Source organism: Balaenoptera physalus (assembly GCF_965194825.1).
Source record: "Balaenoptera physalus genome assembly, chromosome: X".
NCBI lineage: Eukaryota > Metazoa > Chordata > Mammalia > Artiodactyla > Balaenopteridae > Balaenoptera > Balaenoptera physalus.
Genome location: NC_138903.1, coordinates 38,145,827 through 38,159,513, shown reverse-complemented (window position 1 = coordinate 38,159,513; position 13,687 = coordinate 38,145,827).

Here is a 13,687-nt window from a genome sequence, read left to right as displayed (position 1 = left end):
GGGATGCATTGTATTTAAGTGAACTTCCAACTTTTCGGCCTGTTATGGGAGAGTAAGATTTTATTAGGTCAGATGAGGAAATGGAGGCCCAGAGAAGTTAAGTGGCTTGACCAGGGTCATCCAGCCTGGATTAGAGCTTGAGTCTCCTGACTGACAGTCATGGTGCCTCGTGGCATCACGCTCTGCTATTTCTTCCCTTCTTTACTTGGCGGTACTGCCTGGTCCGGTGCTCAGTGGGTACCTAAGGCGGTCCTGTCTGTTCCTTGTATCCCTCTTGCGAAGGATTTTCTATTCTCATCAGTTGCTGGGGAGCCACAGTCCATCCACATACTGATACCCAGAGCCCCTGGGGCAGGTGGGTCCTTCCTTGTCCTCAGTGTTTTAGGAAATTAGGGGTTGAAGCTCTAAGACAGAGATCACAAACTGGTTGGCCTACCAATATTGTTTTTTTTTTTAAACATCTTTATTGAAGTATAATTGCTTTACAATTGTGTGTTAGTTTCTGCTTTATAACAAAGTGAATCAGTTATACATATACATATGTTCCCATATCTCTTCCCTCTTGCATCTCCCTCCCTCCCACCCTCCCCATCCCACCCCTCTAGGTGGTCACAAAGCACCGAGTTGATCTCCCTGTGCTATGCGGCTGCTTCCCACCAGCTATCTATTTTACATTTGGTAGTGTATATATGTCCATGACACTCTCTCACCCTGTCACATCTCACCCCTCCCCCTCCCCATATCCTCAAGTCCATTCTCTAGTAGGTCTGTGTCTTTATTCCCGTCTTGCCACTAGGTTCTTCATGGCCTTTTTTTTTCCCTTAGATTCCATATATATGTGTTAGCATACTGTATTTGTTTTTCTCTTTCTGACTTACTTCACTCTGTATGACAGACTCTAACTCCATCCACCTCATTACAAATACCTCCATTTCATTTCTTTTTATGGCTGAGTAATATTCCATTGTATATATGTGCCACATCTTCTTTACCAATATTGTTTTAAATTTAACTAGTGGTCGACAGTTTTTGTTTTAAAGTCAGGAGATTTCACATAAAACCTAGACTTTTGGCTTTTCTTGACAAATGGGAAGATTTCCTGGTAACAATCCATCAGAGATGAGTAGGGCCACCTCTTGAGGCAGGGCATGCATTCTTCATGTCACCACAGGCCCCGCCATTCCCCAGTGTTCCCCAAGAGTGCGGCTGGCAGTCCCAATTCACCATGATACACTGGCTCTCTTTGCTCACTTACATAACCTGCTGGGCTCTGTAGGCATCTGAGTGTGCAGGTCCCCATCTGAGCAGGACATGGAGGAATGTTAAATGCATATTACTAAGTGAAAGAAGCCAATCTGAAAAGGCTACATATTTTATGATTCCAACTATATGAAATTCTGGAAAAGGTAAAACCGTGGAGACAGTAAAAACAGCAGTGCTTACCAGGGGTTGAGAGGGAGAGATGAATGGGAAAAGCACAGAGGATTTTTAGGGCCGTGAAACTAGTCTGCGTGATACTATAATAGTGGATACACGTCATTATACATTTGTCAGAACCCATAGAATGTACAACACCAAGAGTGAATGCTAATGTAAACTATGGACTTTGGGTGATAACAATGTGTCAATATAAGTTTACTGACTGGAACAAATGTACCATTCTGAAGCAGAGTGCTGATGGTAGTGGAAGCTGTGCATGTGTGGGGCAGAGAGTATATGGGAACACTCGGTACATTCCAGTCAATTTTGCTGTGAACCTAAAACTGTTATTTTAAAAAAAAGTCTACTTTAAAAAAAGGAAAAAAGAAAAAAACCATATGCCGAAAATATCCTACATATTTAGTATGACTACATTAATTAATTAAGTTATTCAGGAAACATTTATTAAACATCAACTATGTGCCAGACCCAGTTCCAGGTACTGTGGATAAGATGGTAAACAAGACTATGAGATCCTAACAATGTCCTGTATTCATGGGGCTTATATTCTAGTAGGAAGAAGCAGCATACAAACAAATAAACATATGCAAAAAATATCCAGCAGTAATAAATGCTGCAACGAAAACAAAACAGGAGGATATGTTTAAATGTGACTGGGAACTATTTTGATTAGATGGTCAGAGAAGACCTAAGGTGTGAATGACAAAAGGATGCTTCCACGTGGAGCTGATAACAGAAAGCAGGCCATTCAGAGAAAACAGCTGGTACGAAGGCCCCATTAAGGGAAGAGGAAGAGTAGTTTTATAGAGAAGCAAAGAGAAGGCCAGCGTGACTTGAGCTCAGTTGAGCAAGGGGAACAGTAGTCACGTTGAGAACAGAGAGACAGGCAGGGCCCAGATCATGTAGGCCATTGGGGACCATATTGGAAACTCATGTTTTAAAGGAAATGAGATGACACTGGGAGAGGAGGGGTGTTTAAGTGGGGAAGTGGCATGCCCTGAATTATGGTTTTAAAATATCACTGCCTTGTAGACAAAGGGCTCAGTTGTTAGGAGGGTACTGCAAAAGTTAGGAGAAGATGGTGACTTGATCTGAGATGTAGTGGTGGGATGCAGAGATGTAGGAGGACTGGGGATCTGCTTTAGAGAGAAAGTCAACAGGATGGCTGATGACTAGATAGATAGATAAACAGATAGGTATGGGTATAGATAGATATAGAGATAGAGATAGAGATGAGATAGAGATAGAGACAGAGATAGAGATAGAGATAGAGATAGAGATAGAGATAGAGATAGAGATAGAGATATAAGGATTTTTCTTCAAGGCCTGGAAATATATGCACCAAATGTATAACAGCAGCTACATCTCAGGGTTGGGACTAGGGTAAGATATGTGAGGCACAAAATTTATGGGGGTATCAAAATACTCAGTTATCAAGATAAATAATATTTTAATGCAATTGTTTTTTAAAAATCAAAATTAATGCAAGAATGCATGATGAACAAAATATCGAAATTTTTACAGCTTCAGTTTGTATAGGATGGTGGTCTTTCCCGCAGCATCTAGACCCACCATAAGAATGCACATTTCTTTCTTGCCAAAAAGGCCCATGAAGAGGTTCGCAGAGATATTCCCCATGCTACAGAGCCGTGGGAGCAACACTGGACAGAGAAACCCTCTGCGGCCACGGCGCTGCTGCTGCTTGGATTGATTTTGCTCCCTGGGTATCCTGATTACTGGGTATTCTGGAGCCCTCTTAAATTTTGCAACCAATGGACTAGAAATGGAGACGGTACTCAAAGGAACTTTATTTGTAATGTTCTAACTCTTAGAAGGTTATGCTCATGTTACTTGAGTAATTTTTAAATATATACATAGGAGAAAGAATCAAATGTGTCAAAACATCACCAGTGTTCATTTCAGGTAAAAGGAGTAGGGGTGATGGTCCTTTGTATCACTGTACTTTCTGGTACCGTAGTGGACTGTAGTGCACCACCAGATGTCCCCTTCAGGACAAGGTGTTTGTTCTCCCAGCTGCTGGGAATGTTGACTGCTGATGGCTCACAGCTGAGGCTCTCTCTAGGCATTGCTCTCTACTGAAGGGAGGAGCCTCCAGCGAGACTCCTCGCCTTCCCTGGGGACAGCCCTCATCAATCACTGGTCAATAAAGGGATACAACTTTCCTTAATTTGTCCCATTTTCCATCATTTAAGATATCTGTGAAGGGCCAGCCCAACTCTGGAACTGCCTCTGTTACTATATTGCAGCCCAGCGTCTCCCTCTACCTAACCCTATTCCCTCACTCCCTCACAGGTGGTATGCCCAGGGGCAGCCCCCAAATCTCCATCTCAGAGTCTGGTTTCAGGGAACCCTGCTAAGACAGATGTTTTCCACATTTCCCCAAATTAAGAAACATAAGGAAATTCATACCCACCAAACATGAGTGACTCGAATTCCTTATATTGTGAGTAAAGATTATCAGAAGGATTTTAGATGGTATTAAGACTAAACAAGAGGCCAGTGGTGACCTCATTCAGTGAGTATTATGATGAAAACAGGGTTAAACAGAAACCAGAACTGCTATCAGTGGCTGTTATTACAGAGGGCAGCTGTAAATCCCATTTGACTTGACCTAGAATGAAGGGCCCAGCGTGTCTGAGCTTAGTGTTTACAGGAGGGAAACTGTCATTTGCCCACAATTATAGGAAAGGACTTGGAAAGGGGTCAGCATTGCTCCACTCAATTTGAGAGACAGATTACCTTTTATCAGGAACAGCTACCAATGTTAATTTTCAGTTAAACTAGATAGCCCGGCCTCAGTTGACCATCTGTCAAAGAGAATCTCACAACTATTTAGAGGCTGTGATACAAATCAAACTGTGATAGAACATACTCTCTGTATACCAAAAAGATTTCCGGGTTCCAGACCACGTATTTCAAATGATACTTGATACCAATTCCAATACAACCAAAAGATCTGAAGTTCATTATCATGAGCTTTACTCATAACATTACCATTTTGTACCTTCATAAAGTACCTCTGATTGAATGATCTCTAAGAGCTTTACAGGCCTTAATTAATTAGTCCTTATATATCCCTATGAAACTATCATTGTCTTAAGAGTGTGTAATTATCAGGTGGAAAGGTGAAGTGGCTTATTTATGTCTCAGTGACAAGTCAAAAGCTCAAAACAAAACTCAAGACAGGACTTCCCTGGTGGCGCAGTGGTTAAGAATCCGCCTGCCAATGCAGGGGACACGGGTTCGAGCCCTGGTCCGGGAAGAGCCCACATGCCGCAGAGCAACTAAGCCCGTGCGCCACAACTCCTGAGCCTGCATGCTGCAACTACTGAAGCCCACACGCCTAGAGCCCATGCTCCACAACAAGAGAAGCCACTGCAATGAGAAGCCCGCACACTGCAACGAAGAGTAGCCCACGATCTCCGCAACTAGAGAAAGCCTGCACGCCGCAATGAAGACCCAAGGCAGCCAAAAATTAATTAATTAATTAATTTTTAAAAAACACAAAAAACCTCATGACAGAAAAGCTCTAAGACTTACACAAGAATGGCTAGGTCTGGGAGAAACAAATCTTTAAATATGATTTCAAATTTTTTTCCATCTCACTGATTTTATAGCATTTCCCTCAGAAACATCCAATTATTTTACTCGAGTTTCATTAAAATGGAGGTGGAGATTAGAAGGCAAAGAAGATAGGCAGAGGAGTCACAGAGGGAGATTCCCTGCCTGGAATACCACCTCTTCTAGAAACAGAAACCTGTGAAGAACCCATTTCATGTGGTTTCATGCTAAAAGGAGGGCATGTGCCCCTAAGACTGGGCCAGGGGACCCCTTCTACTTGGTCATAGTTGAGTCAGGTATGGGCACATGTAACCAATCAGGTAAACTGGCATCCTCTCTGAGACTTTGATGGCAGAGGAATGGAGGGGAAGGCTCTCTCCCTGCTAGAGCTGCCTAACTGGTAAGATGTGAGTTTGGGGCCAGTAGTGGTCAGCTCCAACACGGAAAGAGCCTGTCAAAGGATAGAAAAGGAGATAAAGTAAACCCCGATGACCTCTTTTCTGTCCCTGTGCCTTCAAGCTGTTCTACCTCTAAACTTATTAGTGATTTTTAAAAGGTCATGGATGGATAGATAGCTAGCTAGCTAGCTAGCTAGCTAGCTAGATAGATAGATAGATAAAGGGACCAACAGCCCATCAGAGTAGCATGAAGATTAATTTAAACTGAAAACACCTGAACAAACAGCAGCCACAGAAAAGAAACCTTATCTAAAGGTAAGCAGAGCCTCCTGAAATACAGCTGCCATTAACCCCCCTCCAACGGTGTTTCCTGTTTGGGAGAAGACTGACCCTTAGCACCTGGGAGGTGTGAATTCAGCTGCCATAAATCCCCCTTCAGTGGAGCTTCCAGCTAGGAAGGAGACTATCCATTAGCATCAGATAAAAAAGACCAATAGAACCCTCTCTACTTTCACATTGAAGCCCTAAAACATCCCCCTTTTGCTAAACTGGTATTAACCCTTACCCCTGGCTGTTCAGCAAGCCAACTCTTCTTGAGGGTTCCCACATGCATGTGAAATAAACTTTTCTCTTGTTAACATATCTGTTGCCAATTAATCTGCAGGCTCCCAACTACTCAAACATAAGTTGATAGAGGAAAAGTTTTTCTCCCAACAATAGATAGTGAGCAGTCCTTCTATATATTCCTTATATACATAGCTTAAGCTAGCCTAGTGGATAGGCTGGGTTAATGATCTATCATGGGACCCCTTGGATTAGAGTGAAGGTAAGCACAGAGTCCCTCTTTCCTCACAACTTTCCTTCCTTTCTCTGGCAGCCAATTCTTTCACACCACTCAAATCCTTGGGGACAATTATATCATTCACTGAGACAGTTCAATATTCATTCACAACTTTCTTATTGAAGTACAGTTGATTTACAGTATTATATTTATTTCAGGTGTACAGTATAGTGAGTCAGTAGTTTTACAGATTATACTTCATTAAAAGTTATGGCGATTTAAACTTTATATGCATTTGCCTCCATCAAAGAATCCCTAATAGCTTGTGAGAGAAAAAAAGAAGCCAAGTAGGTTTGAAGCATCATAAGGTAGAGGAGAAGAGAAAACAGAAAGAGAAGCTGACCAGAGTGAGGAAGTGGCCCTTTCAGAAACAGGCATGGGAAGAAGCAGACCAAGTATCTGAGGAGAGTGTCCTAATAGTGCCACATTCCTAATAATGTCACACTGAGTGTAGGGAAGTCAGTTAATTTAAAAAAAAACAAAACAAAAAAACTTAATCATCTTCAGCATCAAAAAATGGAAGCATTCACAAGCCAAAGGATTTAGAAACCAGAAGAGCATTAAATTAAGTGAATGTCATGGTCTTTGGCTACTTAAGGAGCTGAGACAACCTTTTGCAACTTTTATTTAAGTTATAAATATAATGGGAAATTCAGCCATTAGTACTACGGACCACCAGCTCATATTCAAACAGAATTCAGTGCTCATTTATGTGTTAAAACACAGCACCACTTTTTATGGAACCACAAAAGACCCCAAATAGTCAAAGCAATCTTGAAAAAGGACAAAGCTGGAGGCACCACACTTTCTGATCCTAACCATATTACAAAGCTATATTAATCAAAATAGTATGGTATTGGCATAAAAACATTCACATAGATCAATGGAACAGAACAGAGAGCCCAGAAATAAATTCATGCATATATGATCTATTTGTTTACAACAAAGGTATATTCGTCAGTTTTACCTCAATAAAGCTAGGGAAAAAAACCACAGCACCACTTAAACTCTCAAATCCTTTCACAGGGTGGGCTCTTTTATGCAAATACAGACCACAGTTTAGGGTTCAACAAGTATGCTCTAAATTTGGGGTTGCAAGAAACTGGAATTTCACTGCAATAAACATTGTTTAGCACAAACCTTGGAAATTTGTAAAAATTAAGATATTTTTATTGTCACTATCTTTCATTGTAATTGAGTCTAACATCCCTTGATTATCTGTATCAGGCAACTTTTGCTATGTTATGCTGCAGTAACAAATAACATGAAAATCTCAGTGGCTTATGTAAGCAAAGGGTATTTCTCACCCATGTCTGCCATGAGTCACCTCCAACTTTCTGTTATCATTCTAGGGCCCCAGATAAAGGAGCCTCCCCTATCTGGAACAGAGGACAAAGAATGAGAGCTGGCAAACGCACTTAAAGCTTCCACTCATTATTTCATTGGCCAAAACAAGTCACCTGGTCAAACCTGACAAGAAGATGGGGAAATATAGTCCTCCTCAGGGAGCCATGGAAAGTTTACCTGGCAATAGGTGAGGATATATAATTCCCTTATAGGGAAAGCAGGATTGAGCAATTGAGAACAATGAGAGAGTCATCCACAGTAAATAAAAATGAAATCCATTTAGCAGACATTGCTAATATCCCCACTCAACTAAAATATGCACAATAAGATGGTAAGAGGAATATCATCCCTCTGGGATAAAAGAAAACAGTAGGATTGAAGAAGTAGGAGGAGGAAGAGAAAGGAGTACAGGGAGAGGAGATGGGCAAGCAAGGGAGGGGAGGGGAAGGAGACGATGACTAGCAATAATAAATATTGAGGACTTCCACAGGCCACCTACCCCGTGATAAGTTCTCTGTAAACAGTTCCTCTGTAAAATAGAAAAAAAAATTAAACCTCCTACCCTGACCAGGCCTGCAAAACACTGATCACATCCTTACTCCCAGTCTTAAGTACAGTTTATACTGTAGTTATTTTCACCTTATAAATCGTAAAGTAGTAAAGCCATAAGAAACTCTAAAAGATCATCTGTTAAACCTTTAAACCTTCTCTCTTTAGTTAAGAGGACAATTGAACTATTCAAGACATGTTCTTCATTTTTTTCAGACAAAAGGAATATACATTCTTTTCTTGAACAATTCTAGAGGTAGAATGACAAACCCTTCCATATTTCAACGTTTTATCATCCATAAATTCTTTCTTATAAACCTGAATGTCTCTTGTGCTCAAATAAGCCAATCATCAAAACTTCCCATCAGCATAGTTATAACTATTCTGATTATAGCCACCGAGTATCTGGAGCCACACTTATTATATCTGTCTAGACTAGCATGATTTTTCTAAAACAGAAATCATTTTGCTGCTTGAAACCCTTCAGTGACTCCCTGATGTCTATTCTACTGAATAAGAACCTGGTTGCTAAGTGAAATCTGCAAGACCTCCTGACACCAGAAGCTCCTTGAGAAGCAAATCTTGCCCATCTTGTTCATAACTGTAACCAAAATACCTAGAACACTACCTGACACATTGCAGACACTCAGCAAGTATTTGCTGAATGAATGAATGAGTAAATGAATGAATGAATATAAGACCCTCCATGATCCAACTTCATCTCCCACCCTCTAGTAAAACTGAATACCAGGATCTTCCTATGCAAAGGCCTCTGTGGGTTTGCTTCAGGTTAGATTTCCTGTCCTTATCACTCTTGCCTCTTTTCTTGGCCTGGCTAACTCCAGTACCTCCTTCAGGACCTAGTCCAGGCTATTCCCTCCTCCAGGAAGCCTTCACTGAACCTTTAGGCTAGGCCAAGTTCGCCTTTTCTGTGCTTACATAGTACTGTGTGCTTACCTCTATCACAATTCTTAGACCTGTAAACAGGTAAGAACGCTTATAATTTCCAAATCACAGGCTGCCTTCCTTAATTTTTTCTATTATTCAAAAATGTTTACAATATACTATTAAATGGCATAAGTGTGGTTGTCATTGTTTATCCCTTCCATTAAATGACATTGTGTATCTTTCAGCTGTACAGTCTCTGGGTTCTGTGTCTTGCTCATGATCCCACTGGAAGGTATACCACACCCTGCACACAATGGGCACCCAAGAAGCTCTTGGGACTGTCAGGGACGCTATGAAAACGAAAAACATGCAGAATGTCCTTACTGCATGTGAAACCAAAGCTGCCAGAACGTATCAGCCTAAACATTGTTACTAGCCCTCCTGGCCCATTTACCACCATTCTAGGTATATCATATCCTCATTTCTGGCACAAGAAAGCCAAAGAAAGATCCAACTCATGTGGCAGACTGTATTTTAATTTTTATTGCAGTCACTACATATTTAGAGCATACCTACTATGCTCCAATCACTGACATATTTATTCTTCTTCCTCTTACCTCACCTACTTCTCCTTATGCTCCATTTCCATGGTTTGCATAAAGCACATGTTTCTTGGCAGCCGAAATGGATTGTTTAAGCATCCAGGGGCCCTTTATTTACAGTTTTGGTAGCTGTTGGGAGTCCAGAGGCCACAAGGCATGGCCAGATGGATTAGACTACGGAAAGGGATTTATAAACAGGAGACAACTCTGTTGAATCAAAAGAACTAAAAGAGGCCAGATTCACTTAATCATTTTTACAGATGACTGTAAGATTACTGAAAACAAAATATGAAGCTTATAGAGTTATCTCTTTAAAGCCTAGCAAGAGGTCTAGTATGACTGTTGGAGAATTTTCTGACCAAATGCAGCATGAACCCTGGCATGAAATTGGAAGCAAGTCACCTCCATTAATCAGACATGGAAGAGAGTGGTTGAGCTGAGATCAACAAAAAGACCTAACCCTGTCCAAACAGGCAACGGGACAACTGTAAACTTTCTTGGGGAGCAGAGCTTCCTCTGCTGTATCTCACAGGACAGCTATTTCCACTGTCCTGGCCTTTTCAATAAAAGGGGCATTTGCAAATCCTATGGAACTTTCTGCAGCTTGGAAATAAGACAATTAAATTCTTAAAATGGTGGCCCTGAATTCAGACTGTAAAGCCTGACAATATTTAGTTAAAAGGCTTTTCTCGACACAGATTTTTCAGACTGTTTGAGGGAGAGGTTCTTTTTGGTATGTTTAATGAGGTGTTGACCAGTATGCTGAAGGCTCCAACACAGACTGAAGCCAGAATGGCACACAGACTACAGGGAACAGAAGGGGTGATTCTCCTCCCTGGCTAACACAGGCACCCCATTTTTAGCACACATATCCTCATGCCCAGAGATGACTGTGGCTCTCAGAGTTCTGCAGGGCTTCTCAGAGACCTTGCTACTCCTCAGATGTGACTTGGAAAAAGAATTTTTCTTCTGACTTTTTCCGGCAAACCTTACTAGACAGTAATTTATGGAGAAGTCATGGATGAACTTTGTAGTGTTTCCAGTTAATGAGAAAAACCGTATCTAACTTTTCCTCTTAGGTGCAGTAGAAATAGAATTTAAACACTATTATTCAATAATGACTGGACACAGTGTTCCCGAACATGACAAAGAAATTTACCTTTCAGCCAAGACCAAAACCAGGCAGCTTCAGTAAACTGGAGATTTCGCCACTTAAAAGTGGGTAGCAGAGAAAGTTCATATGTAACCTTTTCTGCTGAAAATACTATGTCAATATTTAGCTGTAACTAGCAAACTTCATATGTATTAATTAACTATACATGAGGTTTTCCTACTGTTTTTTCTTTTTATAGTAATGAGTTGATTTCTTATCAACTAAGCTCCTTCATTTTCCTATAAACTGAGGCAGACAGGCAAAATGGTTTCCCAAAGGAAAGTCAGAGTAACGAGCTATTTTAATTAGCTCGCATTCAGTAGCAAGTTGTGAGTGACTTCAGCCAACATCCTCTTCCGTAATGATGCAGCTCCATTCATCCCCAGGAAAATGAATTTGCAAAAAATTCAGTCCCATGGCACAAGAAAGTTAATAATACATATTCCCGCTGGGATGTTATAAAAGATAAAGGAGATAATATATGTGAAATGCCTCGAGCTCCTCATAAGGTACTATACAAATTCAAAGTATTGTTATAAGTAATAACAATAATTAAAAATAATACAGCTTTCTTTGGTCTAGTCACCTAAAATATAGTGGCTCCTTTTGAATATAAACTCAAGGAATAGATTTCTCAGTCTACATTTTTTTTTTTTTTTTTGGCTGCGTTGGGTCTTCGTTGCTGCATGCCGGCTTTTCTCTAGTTGCAGCGAGCGGGGGCTACTCTTCGTTGCGGTGCTCAGGCTGCTCATTACAGTGGCCTCTCGTTGCGGAGCACGGGCTCTAGGCGCGCTGACTTCAGTAGCTGCAGCACACAGGCTCAGCAGTTGCGGCACACAGGCCCTAGAGTGCACGGGCTTTAGTAGTTGTGGTGTGTGGGCTCAGTAGTTGCAGCACGCGAGCTCTAGGGCACGCGGGCTTCAGTAGTTACGGCGCATGGGCTTATTTGCTCCGCGGCATGTGGGATCTTCACGGGATCCAACCCATGTCCCCTGCATTGGCAGGCAGATTCTTAACCACTGCGCCACCAGGGAAGTCCTCAGATCTACATTTCTGACTCTCAGTCATTACCAACAATCTTATGTGGGTCTTCTGAATATGAACCATTATTTTCTATGATTAATAAGTTGCTTTTTCCATAACAGTGCCATTTAGTGAAAGCAATTTTTGTCCCTGTTCATTTCCAATTGCCTCAAGTTAACAACTCAAATACCCCCAAAAAAATCCTTGGTGGTCAACACTCAAATCATGGAGGACTCTGGTTTCTTCCCTTCCTTTCTGCCATGTATGGAAATTATTGAAACACCTGCCTCATTCTACTTGTGGAGATTATAAACTAGTAGAAAGTATGGGCTGACACTTGCCATCTTCATATCCTTCACCGTACCCCATGATGAATTTGAAAGCACAAGTGAGACCTTACAGAAATGCAAGGGCACCAAGCACTTCCCCTGACCTCCAGGCAGCTCTGCCCTTTACCTGGCCAACCACAGAAAGAAAACAGCCTTGCCAGAGTTCCCCATGAGGGAGGCTGATGTCCTTGTGGCAGCAGTGAGACCCTCAGTCACACCTGGAGTAACAAGATACCCTCCAGCTTTTTGTCATTTTGGCTACAAAAGATCTATCTTATACTTGGCTCCCTCAGAAGCCAACCCTGAGGACAACATTTCAAGTACGAGTCTTTTATTCGGGAGGTGATCCAAGAAGCAGCAGTAGGGGAGGGGGGAAAGGAGATGAGAAAGGAAGGCAGCCAATACGAGGCGTGTTATCAAGCCGGCTAGGGCTGTGGCTGTGGGGCAGTGGAGCTCAATCCTGCTAGGGAACTCTGGGAGACGGGATAGAACACACCTTGGAGTTTTCCCTGCCAAGGGGCCAGGAAGCTGAGGTATTGGTCCACCAGCTCACATCAGTCATTGTGGAGGGATGATGGGGGTAGGGGGAGCATGGGGGAATTAACTCTCTGGCATTTCTGGCCGGCTCCTGGTGTGGACGAGGCAGGTCCCCACAGCCAGGGAAAACCTGTAGACAAAACTAACAGGTGCTGACATTTGAAAGCCACAGGCCACTGGCTGCACCCAGGAATGCAGACAACCTAGTATGGTCACCCAGATGCATAAAGATAAAGAACTTTAGACGCCATCCCCTTCTCACTCTGCTCAGGGGCTCCCACCTGCCATTCTTCCTTAGGGCCCCAGCAATCTGGAGAAGGAGGACCCCAGGGATGGATTTTCCCTCTCTCCACTGGCCCTCCCACCATGCCCACCTTCTCCTCCAGGGAGATGTTCTTTGGGACAAACTTCCCACTCTAGTTAGTTGAGAGTCACACATCAACACAAAATCCAAAATGCTTGAACAAATCCCAGAAGCTGAGGCCCAGGAATACTTTCACCTCACAGATCTCACTGGTGCTTCCAGCAGAGTTATCTTCTCTCTCCCTTCCTCATCTTCACCTCCTTCATTTCTCTAGGCATGAAGAAATAAAAGTAGACCTCCCACAAAAAGTTTATAGACCATTACACAATAAGTATGAGTTATCATAGTTGAAAACTAGAAGTACTACTGGTTTGTTTTTATTTCACAATTTATTCTGAAGAAAGCATCTTAACTGATTTTTGCTCCAGAAGTTTTCTGATAGCCTTTGGCTACATGCACTAAAATTCTAACCTATCTGGGTTAAGTGTCAGCAGCTGAAATTAAAATCCCATATAAGTTCAGACTATTTCCACTGAACTAAGCAAATTCTTGTGGTGACAGGTCACTGAACATGTTTGAAGAAATATCCCAACAGAGCTTGGGGCAGGACAAAAAGAAAAAGAATTGCAGGTATGGCTTTCTTTCCTCGTTCCTGACCATCCCCACCCCCCACCATGCCCCACCAGCCCCAGCA